Genomic DNA, 16,467 nt, shown 5'->3' with positions numbered 1-16,467 from the left:
ACTATGGATCATGATGGCCCGGTCTATAGTAACTTCAGACCGGTTGCTAGTGGGAATGATTGAGCGTTGAATAAACTCCAACCATCCTCTAGCTACTGGTTTGAGGTCAAGCCTTCTCAATTGAACCGGCTTACCTCTTGAGTCAATTTTCCATTGAGCTCCTTCCTCACATATGTCTATGAGGACTTGGTCCAACCTTTGATCAAAGTTGACCTTTCTTGTGTAGGGACGTGCGTTCTCTTCCATCATTGGCAAGTTGAACGCCAGCCTTACATTTTTCGGACTAAAATCTAAGTATTTCCCCCGAACCATGGTAAGCCAATGCTTTGGATTCGGGTTCACACTTTGATCATGGTTCCTAGTGATCCATGCGTTTGCATAGAACTCTTGAACCATTAGGATCCTGACTTGTTGAATGGGGTTGGTGAGGGGGTATTTGGGGAAGAGAGTTATGAAAGGGTGTGAAGAGGAGAGAATAAGTTAGGTGGGGATCCTGTGGGGTCCACAGATCCTGAGGTGTCAAGGATTTTTCATCCCTGCACCCTTTAGACGTGTAAAACGCCCTATACATGTAATTCTGGCATTTAACGCTAGACTGCTGCCTGTTTCTGGCGTTAAATGCCACTTCCATGCTCTGTTCTGGCGTTTAATGCCAGGTAGATGCTTGTTTTTCTGGCGTTAAACGCCAGCTTGGTGCCTGTTTCTGCCGTTAAACGCCAGACAAATGCTTGTTTCTGGCGTTTTAAATGCCAGACTGTTCTCCTCCAGGGTGTGCTATTTTTCATTCTGTTTTTTTAATTTTTCAGTAGTTTTTGTGACTTCAGATGATCATCAACCTAAAGAAAACATAAAATAACAATGGAAAATAAATAAATATAGTTAGATAACATTGGGTTGCCTCCCAACAAGCGCTTCTTTAATGTCAATAGCTTGACAGTGAGCTCTCATGGAGCCTCACAGATGTTCAGAGCATTGTTGGAACATCCCAACACCAAACTTAGAGTTTGAATGTGGGGGTTCAACACCAAACTTAGAGTTTGGTTGTGGCCTCCCAACACCAAACTTAGAGTTTGACTTTGGGGGCTCTGGTTGACTCTGCAGTGAGAGAAGCTTTTTATGCTTCCTCTCCATGGTTACAGAAGGAGATCCTTGAGTTTTAAACACAAGGTTATCCTCATTCAGTTGAAGGATCAATTCTCCTCTGTCCACATCAATCACAGCTCTTGTTGTGGCTAGGAAGGGTCTTCCAAGGATGATGGATTCATCCTCATCCTTTCCAGTATCCAGGATTATGAAATCAGTAGGGATGTAAAGGCCTTCAACCTTTACTAGCACGTCCTCTACTTATCCATAAGCCTGTTTTCTTGAGTTGTCTGCCATCTCTAATGAGATTCTGGCAGCTTGCACCTCAAAGATTCTCAGTTTCTCCATTACAGAGAGTGGCATGAGTTTTATCTCTGACCCAAGGTCACATAGAGCCTTCTCAATGGTCATGGTGTGTATGGTACAAGGTATTAAGAACTTTCCAGGATCCTGTTTCTTCTGAGGCAATGTCAGTTGATCTAGATCATTCAGTTCATTGATGAGCAAGGGAGGTTCATCTTCCCAAGTCTCATTACCAAATAATTTGGCATTCAGCTTCATGATTGCACCAAGGTACTTGGCAACTTGCTCTTCAGTGACATCTTCATTCTCTTCAGAAGAAGAATACTCATCAGAGCTCATGAATGGCATAAGGAGGTTCAATGGAATCTCTATGGTCTCTAGATGAGCCTCAAATTCCTTTGGTTCCTCAGAGGAAAACTCCTTATCGATCACTGGACGTCCCAGGAGGTCTTCCTCACTGGGATTCACGTCCTCTCCCTCCCACGTAGGTTCGGCCATGATAGTTAAATCAATGGCCTTGCACTCTCTTTTTGGATTCTCTTCTGTATTACTTGGGAGAGTACTAGGAGGGGTTTCAGTGACTCTTTTACTCAGCTGGCCCACTGTGCCTCTAAATTTCTAATGGAGGACCTTGTTTCATTCATGAAACTTAAAGTGGCCTTGGATAGATCAGAGACTATATTTGCTAAGCTAGATGGATTCTGCTCAGAATTCTCTGTCTGTTGCTGAGTGGATGATGGAAAAGGCTTGCTATTGATGAACCTGTTTCTTCCACCATTGTTAAAGCCTTATTGAGGCTTTTGTTGATCCTTCCATGAGAAATTTGGGTGATTTCTCTATGAGGAATTATAGGTATTTTCATAGGGTTCCCCCATGTAATTCACCTCTGCTATTGTAGGGTTCTCAGGATCATAAGCTTCTTCTTTAGAAGATGCCTCTTTAGTACTGTTGGATTATTCCTTCAATCCATTCAGACTCTGAGAGATCATATTGACTTGCTGAGTCAATATTTTATTCTGAGCCACTATGGCATTCAGAGTATCAATTTCAAGAACTCCCTTCCTCATAGGCGTCCTATTATTCACAGGATTCTTTTAGAAGTGTACATGAACTGGTTATTTGCAACCATGTCAATGAGCTCTTGAGCTTCTGCAGGCATTTTCTTTAGGTGAATGGATCCACCTACAGAATGGTCCAGTGACATCTTTGATAGCTTAGACAGACCATTATAGAATATATCCAGGATGGTCCATTCTAAAAGCATGTCAGCAGGACACTTTTTGGTCAGTTCCTTGTATCTCTCCCAAGCTTCATAGAGGGGTTCACCTTCTTTCTGTTTAAAGGTTTGAACATCCACTCTAAGCTTACTAAGCTTTTGAGGAGGAAAGAACTTGGCTAAGAAAGCCGTGACTAGCTTATCCCAAGAGTTCAGGCTATCCTTAGGTTGAGAGTCCAACCATATTCTAGCTCTGTCTCTTACAGCAAATGGGAAAAGCATAAGCCTGTAGACCTCGGGATCAACCCCATTGGTCTTAACAGTATCACAGATTTGCAAGAACTCAGTTAAGAACTGAAAAGGATCTTCAGATGGAAGTCCATGAAACTTGCAGTTCTGTTGCATCAGAGAAACTAATTGAGGTTTAAGCTCAAAGTTGTTTGCTACAATGGCAAGAATTAAGATGCTTGTTCCATGTAATTTGGAATTTGGTGCAGTAAAGTCACCAAGCATCTTCCTTGCATTGTTATTATTTTCGGCCATGTTTTCTTCTTTTTCGAAAATTTTTGTCAGATTCTCTCCAGAGAGTTGTGCTTTGGCTTCCCTTAGCTTCCTCTTCAGGCTCCTTTCAGGTTCAGAATCAGCTTCAACAAGAATGTTCTTATCCTTGTTCCTGCACATATGAAAAAGAAGAAAATAGAAAAGAAAATATGAAATCCTTTATGTCACAGTATAGAGATTCATGTATGTGAGTATAAGAATAGAAGAATAGAAGAAGAGAAATTTGAACACCAAGAGGAAGAGAGGGTTCAAATTTTGAGATGAAGAGAAGTGTTAGTAAACAAATAAATAATTAGAAGGAGATGAGAGAGAGGGAATTTCGAAAATTAATTAAATTAAAAATAACATTTAAAGTTAAATTTCAAAAATTAAAATTGAAATCAAATTAAATTGAAATTAAAATAATTAGTTAATTTAAAAAGGAATTTTGAAAAAGATGAAGGTGATTTTCGAAAATTAGAGATAGAATTAGTTAGGTAGTTTTGAAAAAGATAAGAATCAAACAAAAAGTTAAGTGGTTAATTGAAAAAGATTTCAAAATCAAATTTTGAAAAGATAGGAAGTTAGAAAAGAAGTTAGAAAAGATTTTGAAATTAATTTTGAAAAAGATATGATTGAAACTTAATTTGAAAAAGATTTGAAAAAGAAATTTGAAAAGATTTGAATTTTGAAATCAAAGTTGATTACTTGACTAACAAGAAACTAAAAAGATATGATTCTAGAGTTTAAAGATTGAACCTTTCTTATTAGGCAAGTAACAACTTAAAAATTTTGAATCAATCACATTAATTGTTAGCATTAATTTCGAAAATATGAATTAGAAATAAGAAAAAGATTTTGAAAATCAATTTGAAATTTTCGAAAATCATAAAAGAAAAATGAAAAAGATTTGATTTTTGAAAAAGATTTGAAAAAGATAGAATTTTTAAATTAAAAATTTGATTTGACTCATAAGAAACAACTAATTTTGAAAAATTTTTGAAAAAGTCAACTCAAATTTTCGAAAATTTATGAGAGAATAAGGGATAGATATTTTTTATTTTTGAATTTTAATGATGAGAGAGAAAAACATCAAAAAGACTCAATGCATGAAAATTTTGGATCAAAACATGTGATGCATGCAAGAACACTATGAATGTCAAGATGAACTCCAAGAACACTTTGAATGTCAAGATGAACACCAAGAACTTATTTTTGAAAATTTTTAAGAAAAGAGAAACATGCAAGACACCAAACATAGAAATTTTTATTCTCTAGACACTAATAATTCAAGAATGCATATGAAAAATAAGAAAATACACAAAACAAGAAAATATGAAGATCAAACAAGAAGACTGGCCAAGAACAACTTGAATATCATGAAGAATGCAATGCATGGAATTTTTTCGAAAATAATTTTTTTTTTAGAAAATTAAAAAGATGCAATTGACACCAAATTTAAAACTTGACTCTAGACTCAAACAAGAAACACAAAAATATTTTTGATTTTATGATTTTATAATGTTTTTTTATTTTTTGAAAATTAATTGGGAAAAACGAAAAAGAAGAAATTTTTTTTTGTATTTTTCGAAAATAAGAAGTAAAAAGCTTAAAATTAAAATAAAGTTACCTAATCTGAGCAACAAGATAAACCGTCAGTTGTCCAAACTCGAACAATCCCCGGCAACGGCGCCAAAAACTTGGTGCACGAAATTGTGATCATCAATGGTGCCAACAACTTGGTACGCACAATTGTAATCTCAACTCTTTATCACAACTTCGCACAACTAACCAGCAAGTGCACTGGGTCGTCCAAGTAATAAACCTTACGTGAGTAAGGGTCGATCCCACTGAGATTGTCGGCCTGAAGCAAGCTATGGTCACCTTGTAAATCTCAGTCAGGCAGATTCAAATGGTTATAGAGTTTTAATAATTAAAAGATAAATAAAACATAAAATAGGATAGAGATACTTATGTAATTCATTGTGAGGATTTCAGATAAGCGTTGATGAGAAGAACTTTTGCGTGGTCTAGAAATTTGCGGATAAATCATCGTTGCAAGTATAGTTTCTAAACCTTCAAAAGTCCTTTCATACAAATGTTTTGGTTGTCACAAGTAACAAATCCCTAAATAAATTGATAACCGAAGTATTCAAACCTCGGGTCGTCTTCTCAAGGAACTGTAGGGAAGTATGTTCTTATTATTGGTTATGGAGATTGTAAATTGGGGTTTTGAGAATGAGGAGGGAATGGTTTAATCAGCAATTAAAGTAAATGAAGAACAAGTAATTTAAATGGCAAGTAAAATAAATAAATGACTGTAAATAAACTTTTGGCAAGGTATGAGAAATTAGAGGTCCTATCCTAGTTATCCTTATCAATGATGATGAGAATTGAATCTTAATTCCACTTTGTTAACCTTTACTAAGATAAAGGAAGGTCAAGGGATTAATTGGTTTGATCTTCAAATCCTATTTATTTCCTAAGAAAAGATTGGGATTATTGAAGTTCAGTTTAATTAACAAAGATAGCAATTATCATTCATGTTTGAGTTTGATAACTCCTGAGTTACTGATTTCTCAACCAAGACCAAAAGGAGAAAAATAAATCTATTGGAATAAAAATGTCTTCAGATGGGAATAACAGCAGCATAAATAAAAGAAAGCAATATTAAACTGAAATAACTCAAATAACATTAATTCAAAAGAGTAATCTGTAACATGGAAGAATTCATAAATCAAATTGCAAAAGTAAATAAAAGGGAATATTGAACCTGATAAAGAGATAATCCGGAAAGTGAATAAAATCCTAATTCTAAATCCTAATCCTAAAGAGAGAAGAGAGAGGAGAGAACCTCTCTCAAAACTAAATCTAAATCATGAAAACTAACTAAAAGTGGAAACTCTCCCTGAATGGATGCATTCCCCCACTTCATAACCTCTGGTCTATGCCTTCTGGAGTTGGATTTGGGCCAAAAAGGGCTTCAGAATTCACTGGAAGCATTTTCTGCAATTTCTGGTGCGTGGTCTCTGTCACGTGTCCGCGTGGGTCACGCGGTCGCGTCATTCAGAGTTTTCCTTGTCACGCGGTCGCGTCAGTCATGCGACCGTGTCATATGTGTTTCGCTCGAGGCGCACGGTCGCGTCTGTCATGCGGCCGCGTCGCTGCTTCTTCGCGCTTGGCATGTGGTCGCATCGTCCATGCGATCGCGTGGCTGCTAGTTTCTTCACAAACTCCGTTTTATGCTTTCCTTCCATTTTTGTATGTTTCCTTTCCATTCTTTGAGTCATTCCTGCCTTAGAAGATCTGAAACTACTCAACACACTAATCACGGCATCGAATGGAAATAAAGGTAATTAAAATAATTAATTTTAAAGCATAGGAAACATGTTTTTGACATACATCACATAATAAGGAAGGGAAAGTAAAACCATGCAGTTAATATGAATAAGTGGGTGAAGGATTGAATAAATTACTCAGGTCAAGCACAAAATATATCATAAAATATGGGTTTATCAACCTCCCCACACTTAAACAATAGCATGTCCTCATGCTAAGTCCAAGATAAAGAGTAAGGTAAGGTTAAGGTGGTGGAATGGCATGCAATGCAATCTAATCTAAATGCAACTACCTAAATGAATGATGTATCATGCAATTCTAGTTTTTATTCACTTGTATATAAAGCTTGCATGTAGTTGAATTAATTCACATTCTTAAGGGGTCATATATATATATATATATATAGCCAAACCTTAGATAGTGATAAAGTGCCTTTACAATTGAGATGGGAGAGAATAAACATTTTATAAACTTGCAAGACAATTAATAATTTAAGCAGAGATATATGTTAATGAGCTATTAAACCCTCACTGGATTTTGTGTTTACTCTCTAATCACTCAGTGTTTATTGGGTTAATCACTCTATTCTTCTTTTTATTCTTACTTTCTATAACTTTGTTCTTCATCTAACCAATCAACAATTATAGAATATAGACATACCAAAAATCATGAGGTCTTGAATTAAGGTTGTAATGGGGCCAAGGTAAAGGTAAGGGTATATGTATAAGGCTAAGTGAGCTAATAAGTGAATCCTTAATTAGTCTAAGATCTCACCTAACATACATACTTTGTAAAGCAAAGCTTCTTTACCTATTTTCCCATATTTTCCCACTTTTGATGTTACATGCTCATGTTTCAATGTTTATTATTTTTATCCCATGTGCATTGCTTTATTTCACATTTGGGGAATTCTTTTGTGTCCCCTTTATTTAAATACTGAAAATTAATTTTTTTTTTAATTTTTTTAATGCACATGGTAATTCAATTATTTTGATTTTACATGAGCATGCTTCCCAGAACTTTTTATTTTGAATTATTTTATTCTTTTCAACTTTTCTACCTTTTGTTTTTTATCATCCATGTTCCCAATAGGGTTCCCATACTTAAACAATTACAAAATTTCTATCTTAAGCTAACCAAGGATTCAACTTGGGATTTTTATTTTGTTTTCCTGCTTAAGGCTAGTAATGTGGCTGATAGAATAAGAGGGATTTAAAGACTGAAGGGGGCTAACAAGGGTGATGTAAAAGGGTAGGCTATTTTGGGATAAGTGAGCTAAAGATCAAATAATGGCCTCAATCACTCTCTTGGTATGTATTTATATTATATAATTGGACATATAGATTAAAACAAAGTAAAGAACATCAGAATAAAAAAGAAAGGCGGAACACACAGGAATAAAAATTATGGTTTGAATGCAACCATACAATTAAGCTCAAAACTCACAGCCTGTGTGTTCTCTAGCTCAAAAATCATTTATCAGTTATGTATGTCATACAGGTTTAGTTAAAAAATTCCCATTATTCTCAATGTAAAACTTAAGGTGGCTTTAAAGTTCTAGTGTTTCTCCTTGATGAAATGTTGTTAACTAACTAACATGTAATGCTATATATACAAGGTGTGTGGATTGTTTCTATTATGTTCAAGTTTCTAGTTTACTTCTTTTTTATATTTTCAATTTAAACTAAGCTATCTTATGCTAAAAAGGGTAAACTATACTAATTAATCCACAATTTCTATAACTAATAAGTTAGAATTGCAACTAAAACTAAATGGCTAAAATATGAACTAAAGTGCAACATAGAATAAATACATAAAAATAGCAATATATATAAGTACTGAGAAAATAAAAATAAAAAATAAAAAGAAAAATACAGAAAAGTAGCAAAATAAAATAAAAAGAGTATGTAGTGGTTCACCAAAAAAAACACCAGAGATGGCGACCTCCCCACACTTAAAATGTAGCATCGTCCCTGATGCTCACTCAAGCAGGGTGTGAAGGGGTGTCATCACAGGAAGGACGGGTAGCTGGAGTCTCTGTGGTGGTGGTCTGAGGAGCTGCCTGTGGCAGAGGAGGTGCTGACTGGATAGGAATCTCGGGGTCTACAGCCTGAATCTGAGGTGGAGCCTCCTGATGTGATGCTGCCTGCTGGGTGCCTGCCTGCTCTGCCTCCTGCTGTGGATGAGTCGCAGCCTCGGGCGCATCCGCCTCCTCCTTAGATGCCTCGGATGGTGTGTCAGGCTCGGAGGAGATGTCGCCAGATCGTATCATCAGCTTCAGGTGCTCATAGCGTCGCTTGTTGCGACGCTCCATCTGGTCAAGCCGTCGAAACAAGCGGTGCACTAGATGATAGATGGGCTCTGGGGTAGGTGGAGGTGCAGTGGTGGTGGCAGGGGTAGCTGTAGAGGAAGAGGGGCCGGCAGATGGTGTGGCTGTGTCAGCAGTAGCAGTGAGGAATGGAGGTCTGTAGCCCAAAGCCAGAAAGTTCCTGCTGTGAGGGATAATCTTCTTGCATTCTGCAGCAGGTGGCTTCTCATCAGCATCCTCCCAAGGCACGTCAGCTCGACGGCCTAACTGTGTAATCAGATAAGGAAAGGGAAGAGTGCATCGGACGTGGACCATGGCCATATGGTACCGGATAAAGCGTAGCAAGTACAGGTCCTTACCCTCCTTCACACACCATAGGAGGGTGATCATAGCGGCAGGTATCTCAGTCTCGTGAGTACTCGGCATGACAAAATTGCTAAGAATCTGATGCCATAGCCGAGCCTCATCATTCAGGTAAATCCGCTTGATTCCCTTTGGCATGGTGGTGTTCTGACCCATAATCCAAGGAACGGTTAGGTCAAGGGCTATCCGGGCCTTGACTGCATCCCAATCAAATCGCATGAAGTGCATATCCTCCTCAGCTTTTTGATAGCCATCCAGCTGATCAGTTTTAGGCAGAAGTTTCAAGACATCTTCAATGGCCTCTTCAGTGACCAGAATCAGCTTTCCTCTAAGGTTCACTGCATCTAGGGAGGTTTTGAAGTAATTGCAGTAGAATTCCCGGACACAAGATGCATTGACCTCAGTTAGGTTTCTTTCCAGGAAGAACCAGCCTCTTTGTTTGATCTGATCAGAGGTGTATTGCTGGAGTTCTTCTGGGATCTTCAAAGTCCTCTCCAGGTATATGGAGGCTGCAAACACCGGATACTTCAGCTCACAATATCGGTTTGCAAATTTCACTGGATCAGTAGTAGGGATTAGCTGGTCGGCCTTCTCCTGCGGGGTAAAATTGTTCTCCCGCAAGGAGTCATCGTGCATAATATCCATAATGGACATGGAGGATTCTCCTCTTTTCCGTTTGCCAGTAGTAGCCTTTCTTTTCCTTTTCTCTGGCTGGCAGACATCCTGAAAAATAGAAAACCAGGATATAGTGAAAATAGGAAAACAAATAGGCAAATAATCAAAAGAAACACAAAGTGGCAAAGGAGCAAAAGGATAAGGAAAATGAGTTATGTAAATGTGCATTAAGGATTGTATAGGAGTTAAAAGTCCGAAAAGGAGAATTCACAATCCAAAATGTAATCGAATTCATGTTAAATAGAAAAATTAACAACATGCCATGGTTAGAATGTTAAAAGAAAGTGAAAGAAAATCAGAAGAGAAGTTTTGAAAGGTTAGGTTGGTTAGAATTGAAAAAGAGTTTAGGAAGTTAACATTAGTGAGTTAGGAAAAAGTGGGTTAAAGTAAGTGGCATAATGAAAATATTCCAAGTAACAAGTATTCACAGTTAGAAGCTATAAGTAACTTATATCCAAATAAGGAAAACAGGTTGATGATGATTCAAATAGATATAAATTTGAATCCACGCGATCGCGTGGGGCACGCGGTCGCGTTGTTGGGCTGAAATGGTGGTTGACGCGATCGCGTCAGTGGCGCGATCGCATGGAATAGCTAAAAGAGTGAATGACGCGATCGCATGAGGCAGGCGATCGCGTCGATGGAAATTGTGCTAAACGCACGATTCCAGCGTTGTTTCAGCGCAACTCTCTGTCTCCTTTTGGGGTGTTGTGCAATCCATGCGACGCGATCGCGTCGCTCACGCTGTCGCGTGGGATTGAGGTTGTGCAAGTGACGCATTCGCTTGAGTGACGGGATCGCGTGGGTCATTTGTTCAAAACGCACAATGACCGCACGATTCCAGCCTAACTTTCTGGACGTTGGATCTTTACGCCGATCTCCAGGGCACACGGCCGCGTGGGTGACGCGGTCGCGTGGGAAGTGTTTTTCGCAACTTGACGCGATCGCATGAATGATGCGGTCGCGTCGTCCACTTTTTTTTATGCAGGTATGCAATTATGCAGTATGCAGAATGCAATGATTAATATGAATGAGATGCAAAACTCCATGTTCAATATAATAAAATAAAATAAAACTTGAAAGCAAATAAAACTAAATAAAAATTGAAGAAGGAACGATCATACCATGGTGGGTTGTCTCCCACCTAGCACTTTTAGTTAAAGTCCTTAAGCTGGACGTTGGATGAGCTTCCTGTTATGGCGGCTTATGCTTAAATTCATCCATAAATATCCACCAATGCTTGGAATGCCAATAGCCTCTGGGGTCCCAAACTAGGCATGTGAAGCTTCTGAGTAGCTTCAGACAGATTGTCAGGCTCCCGGGGTGACGAATGTCAGGATAGATTCCAGGATCCCAAACTTTTCTTTTAAATCCGCCTTCGTCTTGATCTATACTTTTCCATCTGGGCAGTTTAGAAATTAGATTCTCACCAGGGTAACCAAACGTTTTCCGAGATCCATCCGATTGATCATGATGCCAATCCGTGCACTTCGATTTGAAGCATGGAACCTTATTGAACCTTGTGCACCAGCTCTGAGTACGAGCCATTTCCCGCTTACTCTTAAAGCCGCAGAGAGCTCTAAGCTGGCCATCTATTTCAAGCAAACCATATTCAAGTGGAAAAATACAGTTAAAGGTTAAGGATTGTACCCAGTTAAAACTTGTATTCGGTGGTAATGGCCTTGGGATATGTGGTTCCAGTGGTTCTGTGAGTTCTACTCCCTTGTTCTCTTCTGTGAATTTCTCCACTTCCTTGCAAGATTCTTCAAATGTATCCATGTCCTGATCAAAGCCATCTATGTCTTCCTCATCACTTAAGTCATAGACTGGAGGTTGAGAGAAATCTACCTCCATATCATCTTCGTATTCACTCGGGGAAGATTCTTCGATCTCAGAGAATTCACTTGCAGATGCAAGCTTATTACTAGGAGAACTTGACTTGAGATTATTGTCATCAAGGAAACTTGCTTCTTGGATTATTCTGTCTAGTTCTTCATGAAATACCTGCCTTGGGGACTGCGCACAATCCTCCTTAGCATCAATTGTAACATCCTTGACAGAATGCTCCACAACTTTGGATTCCCATGGAGGTTCAGCGTCTCCTAAGTCTTCAACCAACTCTTCTTCTTCAATAATGACAGCTTTCTCTACTTGTTCCAGTACGAAACCATGCTCTGTCTTGTCTACTGGAGTTTCTAGTATTTCCTTCATGCTACGCTCTTCATTAGATTGTCCACATGGGGCTGTAGGATGTCCTTGAATGTTCGAACATCTAGCAGATAATTGCCTTACTGCTTGCTCCAGTTGATGAAGGGTTGTTTGAAGTTGATCTACTATTTTCTTGAGGCGAACCTCTGATCTCGGGGTGATAGATTTGGATATGGTACAGGGGGAAGTGGTGGTGTTTGGGAGTGATTGGATTGGAACTGGGGTAAATGAGGATCATACGGTGGTGAATGGTGAAAAGGAGCTTGTGAGTGTGGTGGTTCGAAGTTACGTTGAGAGGATGGCCTATAAGCACAGGGTGGGGCTTGTTGGTGATTACAAGGTTGTCCACCATGTCTATTTGCTTGGTATGCATTGTAGAATGGTCTTTGTCCATGATATCTTGGAGGGTGTTGTTGCCTAAAGGGTTGACCAGATCCTCTTGGCTCCATCCATCTTTAGTTGCTCTGACCATGATGCATGTTCCTATTATAACTTCCATCCCTTTCAATAACATTAGAACCAAACTCAAAGCGAAAGGGGTGAGAATTCATAGTAGCTAAAAAGAAATATAGAGGGGAAAAATAAAGACAAATAAACAAGTAAAAGAAAAATATTTACAATAACCAATAATAAGGCACACGATTGCAGTTCCCCGGTAACGGCGCCATTTTGATGAGAAGAACTTTTGCGTGGTCTAGAAATTTGCAGATAAATCCTCGTTGCAAGTATAGTTTCTAAACCTTCAAAAGTCCTTTCATACAAACGTTTTGGTTTTCACAAGTAACAAACCCCTAAATAAATTGATAACCGAAGTATTCAAACCTCGGGTCGTCTTCTCAAGGAACTGCAGGGAAGTATGTTCTTATTATTGGTTATAGAGATTGTAAATTGGGGTTTTGAGAATGAGGAGGGAATGGTTTAATCAGCAATTAAAGTAAATGAAGAACAAGTAATTTAAATGGCAAGTAAAATAAATAAATGACTGTAAATAAACTTTTGGCAAGGTATGAGAATTTAGAGGTCCTATCCTAGTTATCCTTATCAATGATGATGAGAATTGAATCTTAATTCCACTTTGTTAACCTTTACTAAGATAAAGGAAGGTCAAGGGATTAATTGGTTTGATCTTCAAATCCTATTTATTTCCTAAGAAAAGATTGGGATTATTGAAGTTCAGTTTAATTAACAATGATAGCAATTATCATTCATGTTTGAGTTTGATAACTCCTGAGTTACTGATTTCTTAACCAAGACCAAAAGGAGAAAAATAAATATACTGGAATAAAAATGTCTTCAGATGGGAATAACAGCTGCATAAATAAAAGAAAGCAATATTAAACTGAAATACCTCAAATAATATTAATTCAAAAAAGTAATCTGTAACATGGAAGAATTCATAAATCAAATTGCAAAAGTAAATAAAAGGGATTATTGAACCTGATAAAGAGATAATCCGGAAAGCGAATAAAATCCTAATTCTAAATCCTAATCCTAAAGAGAGAAGAGAGAGGAGAGAACCTCTCTCAAAACTAAATCTAAATCATGAAAACTAACTAAAAATGGAGACTCTCCCTGAATGGATGCATTATCCCACTTCATAACCTCTGGTCTATGCCTTCTGGACTTGGATTTGGGCCAAAAAGGGCTTCAGAATTTGCTGGGAGCATTTTCTACAATTTCTGGTGCGTGGCCTCTGTCACGCGTCCGCGTGGGTCACGCGGTCACGTCATTCGGAGTTTTCCTTGTCACGCGGTCGCGTCAGTCATGCGACCGAGTCATATGTGTTTCACTCGAGGCGCGCGGTCGCGTCAGTTATGCGGCCGCGTCGCTGCTTTTTCGCGCTTGGCATGCGGTCACGTCGTCCATGCGATCGCGTGGTTGCCAGTTTCTTCACAAACTCCGTTTTATGCTTTCCTTCCATTTTTGTATGTTTCCTTTCCATCCTTTGAGTCATTCCTGCCTTAGAAGATCTGAAACTACTCAAGACACTAATCACGGCATCCAATGGAAAAAAAGGTAATTAAAATAATTAATTTTAAAGCATAGGAAACATGTTTTTGACATACATCACATAATAAGGAAGGGAAAGTAAAACCATGCAGTTAATATGAATAAGTGGGTGAAGGATTGAATAAATCACTCAGATCAAGCACAAAATATATCATAAAATATGGGTTTATCAAGAGTATAGAGATGCTTTCGTTCCTCTGAACCTCTGCTTTCCTACTGTCTTCATCCAATCATTCCTACTCCGTTCTATGGCAAGCTTTATGTAGGGCATCACCGTTGTCAATGGCTACATCCTATCCTCTCTGTGAAAATGGTCCAATGCGCTGTCACTGCATGGCTAATCATCTATCGGTTCTCGATCATACTGGAATAGGATTTATTATCCTTTTGCGTCTGTCACTACGCCCAGCACTCGCGAGTTTGAAGCTCGTCACAGCCATCCCTTCCCAGATCCTACTCGGAATACCACAGACAAGGTTTAAACTTTCCGGATATCAAGAATGGCCATCCATGGGTTCTAACTTATACCACGAAGATTCTAATATCTCAAACTCGGTCCTCTGTATTAGATATCTAAGAGATACTCATTCTAGCTTGTTTGCATGTAGAAAAAAAGTGTTTTTCAGGCACGCGTTCATAGGTGAGAATGATGATGAGCGTCACATAATCATCACATTCATCATGTTCTTGGGTGCGAATGGATATCTTAGAATAGGAATAAGCTTGAATTGAATAGAAAAACAGTAGTACTTTGTATTAATTCATGAGGAACAGTAGAGCTCCACACCTTAATCTATGGTGTGTAGAAACTCTACCGTTGAAAATACATAAGTGATGAAGGTTCAGGCATGGCCGAATGGCCAGCCCCCAAACGTGATCTAAAGATTAAACTAAAGATAATCCAAAGATGATTCCAAAGATGTAAATACAATAGTAAAAAGTCCTATTTATGCTAAACTAGTTACTAGGGTTTACAGAAATGAGTAAATGATGCAGAAATCCACTTCCGGGGCCCACTTGGTGTGTGCTTGGGCTGAGCATTGAGCTTTACACGTGTAGAGGCTTCTCTTGGAGTTGAACGCCAGTTTGTAACCTATTTCTGGCATTTAACTCCACTTTGCAACATGTTTCTAGCGTTTAACTTTAGAATGCAGCATGGAACTGGCGTTGAACACCAGTTTGCGTCGTCTAAACTCGGGAAAAGTATGTACTATTATATATTGCTGGAAATCCCTGGATGTCTACTTTCCAACGCAATTGAGAGTGCACCATTTGGAGTTCTGTAGCTCCAGAAAATCCACTTTGAGTGTAGGGAGGTCAGAATCCAACAGCATCTGCAGTCCTTCTTCAACCTCTGAATCTGATTTTTGCTCAGGTCCCTCAATTTCAGCCAGAAAATACCTGAAATCACAGAAAAACACACAAACTCATAGTAAAGTCCAGAAATGTGATTTTTATTTAAAAACTAATAAAAATATACTAAAAACTAACTAAATTATGCTGAAAACTATGTAAAAACAATGCCAAAAAGTGTATAAATTATCCGCTCATCAAGATGCTTTGTTGCTTATGAACCTCTGCTTTCCTATTGCCTTCTTCCAACCATGCGTTACCTCCTTCTATGGCAAGCTGTAAGATCCTCTCAGAGAAATGGTCCTCTACGGTTTCTGCACGGCTAATCAACTGTCTGATTTCTCGTCTCGGATGAAAAATACCAGGTACAGCTACCGCATGGCTAATCATCTGTCGGTTCCCGCTAGCGTCGGAATAGAATCTATTGATCTTTTTGCACACTGTCACTTACGCCCAACATTCGCAGGTTTGAAGTTCCTCACAGTCATTCCTTCCCGGATCCTACTCAGAATACCACGGACAAGGTTTAGACTTTCTGGATCCCAGGAATGGCTGCCAATAATTCTAGCCTATACTACAAAGATACTAATCTCATGGAATCGGTCCGTGTATTAGATATCCAAGAGAATATACTCCAGCTGTTGTCCAATGACTACGTTGAACATCATGTAGACCGCTTTGTGGTTGTCAGGCACGCGATCTTGGCTAAGCGAGTAACGAAGATTGGGTGATTGTCACGGGTCACCCCTTCATTCTAACTTAACTGAATTAAGTACGAGAGTATATCTTGGAGAAGAAGTAGGCGTGAATTGAATAGAAAAATAATAGTACTTGTATTAATTCATGAAGAACAGCAGAGCTCCACACCTTAATCTATGGGGTGTAGAAACTCCACCGTTGAAAATACATAAGTGAAAAAGGTCTAGGCATGGCCGAATGGCCAGCCCCCAAACGTGTACAATAGCATAAGATTCACCAAAGAATACTTAAAATAAATCTCTAAAAGTAGTTTTTATACTAAACTAGTAGCCTAGGGTTACAGAAAATGAGTAACTAAGTGCAGAGAGTG

General features: G+C 38.6%; 1 non-coding gene across 1 annotated transcript; it reads left to right on the top strand.

Moving 5' to 3' along the window:
* The first annotated feature begins 2,644 nt into the window (after positions 1–2,644).
* LOC148568394 (small nucleolar RNA R71) lies at positions 2,645–2,752 on the top strand. Its single transcript, XR_015882768.1, has one exon. It is a non-coding gene; the product is annotated as a small nucleolar RNA R71 (small nucleolar RNA).
* Positions 2,753–16,467: the final 13,715 nt, after the last annotated feature.

The sequence above is a fragment of the Arachis ipaensis genome, chromosome B4, assembly GCF_059453495.1.
Source record: "Arachis ipaensis isolate K30076 ecotype BB chromosome B4, ASM5945349v1, whole genome shotgun sequence".
Classification (NCBI taxonomy): Eukaryota; Viridiplantae; Streptophyta; class Magnoliopsida; order Fabales; family Fabaceae; genus Arachis; species Arachis ipaensis.
Note: the sequence above shows the minus strand (reverse complement) of the source record. Positions and strands in the feature narration are given on the sequence as shown.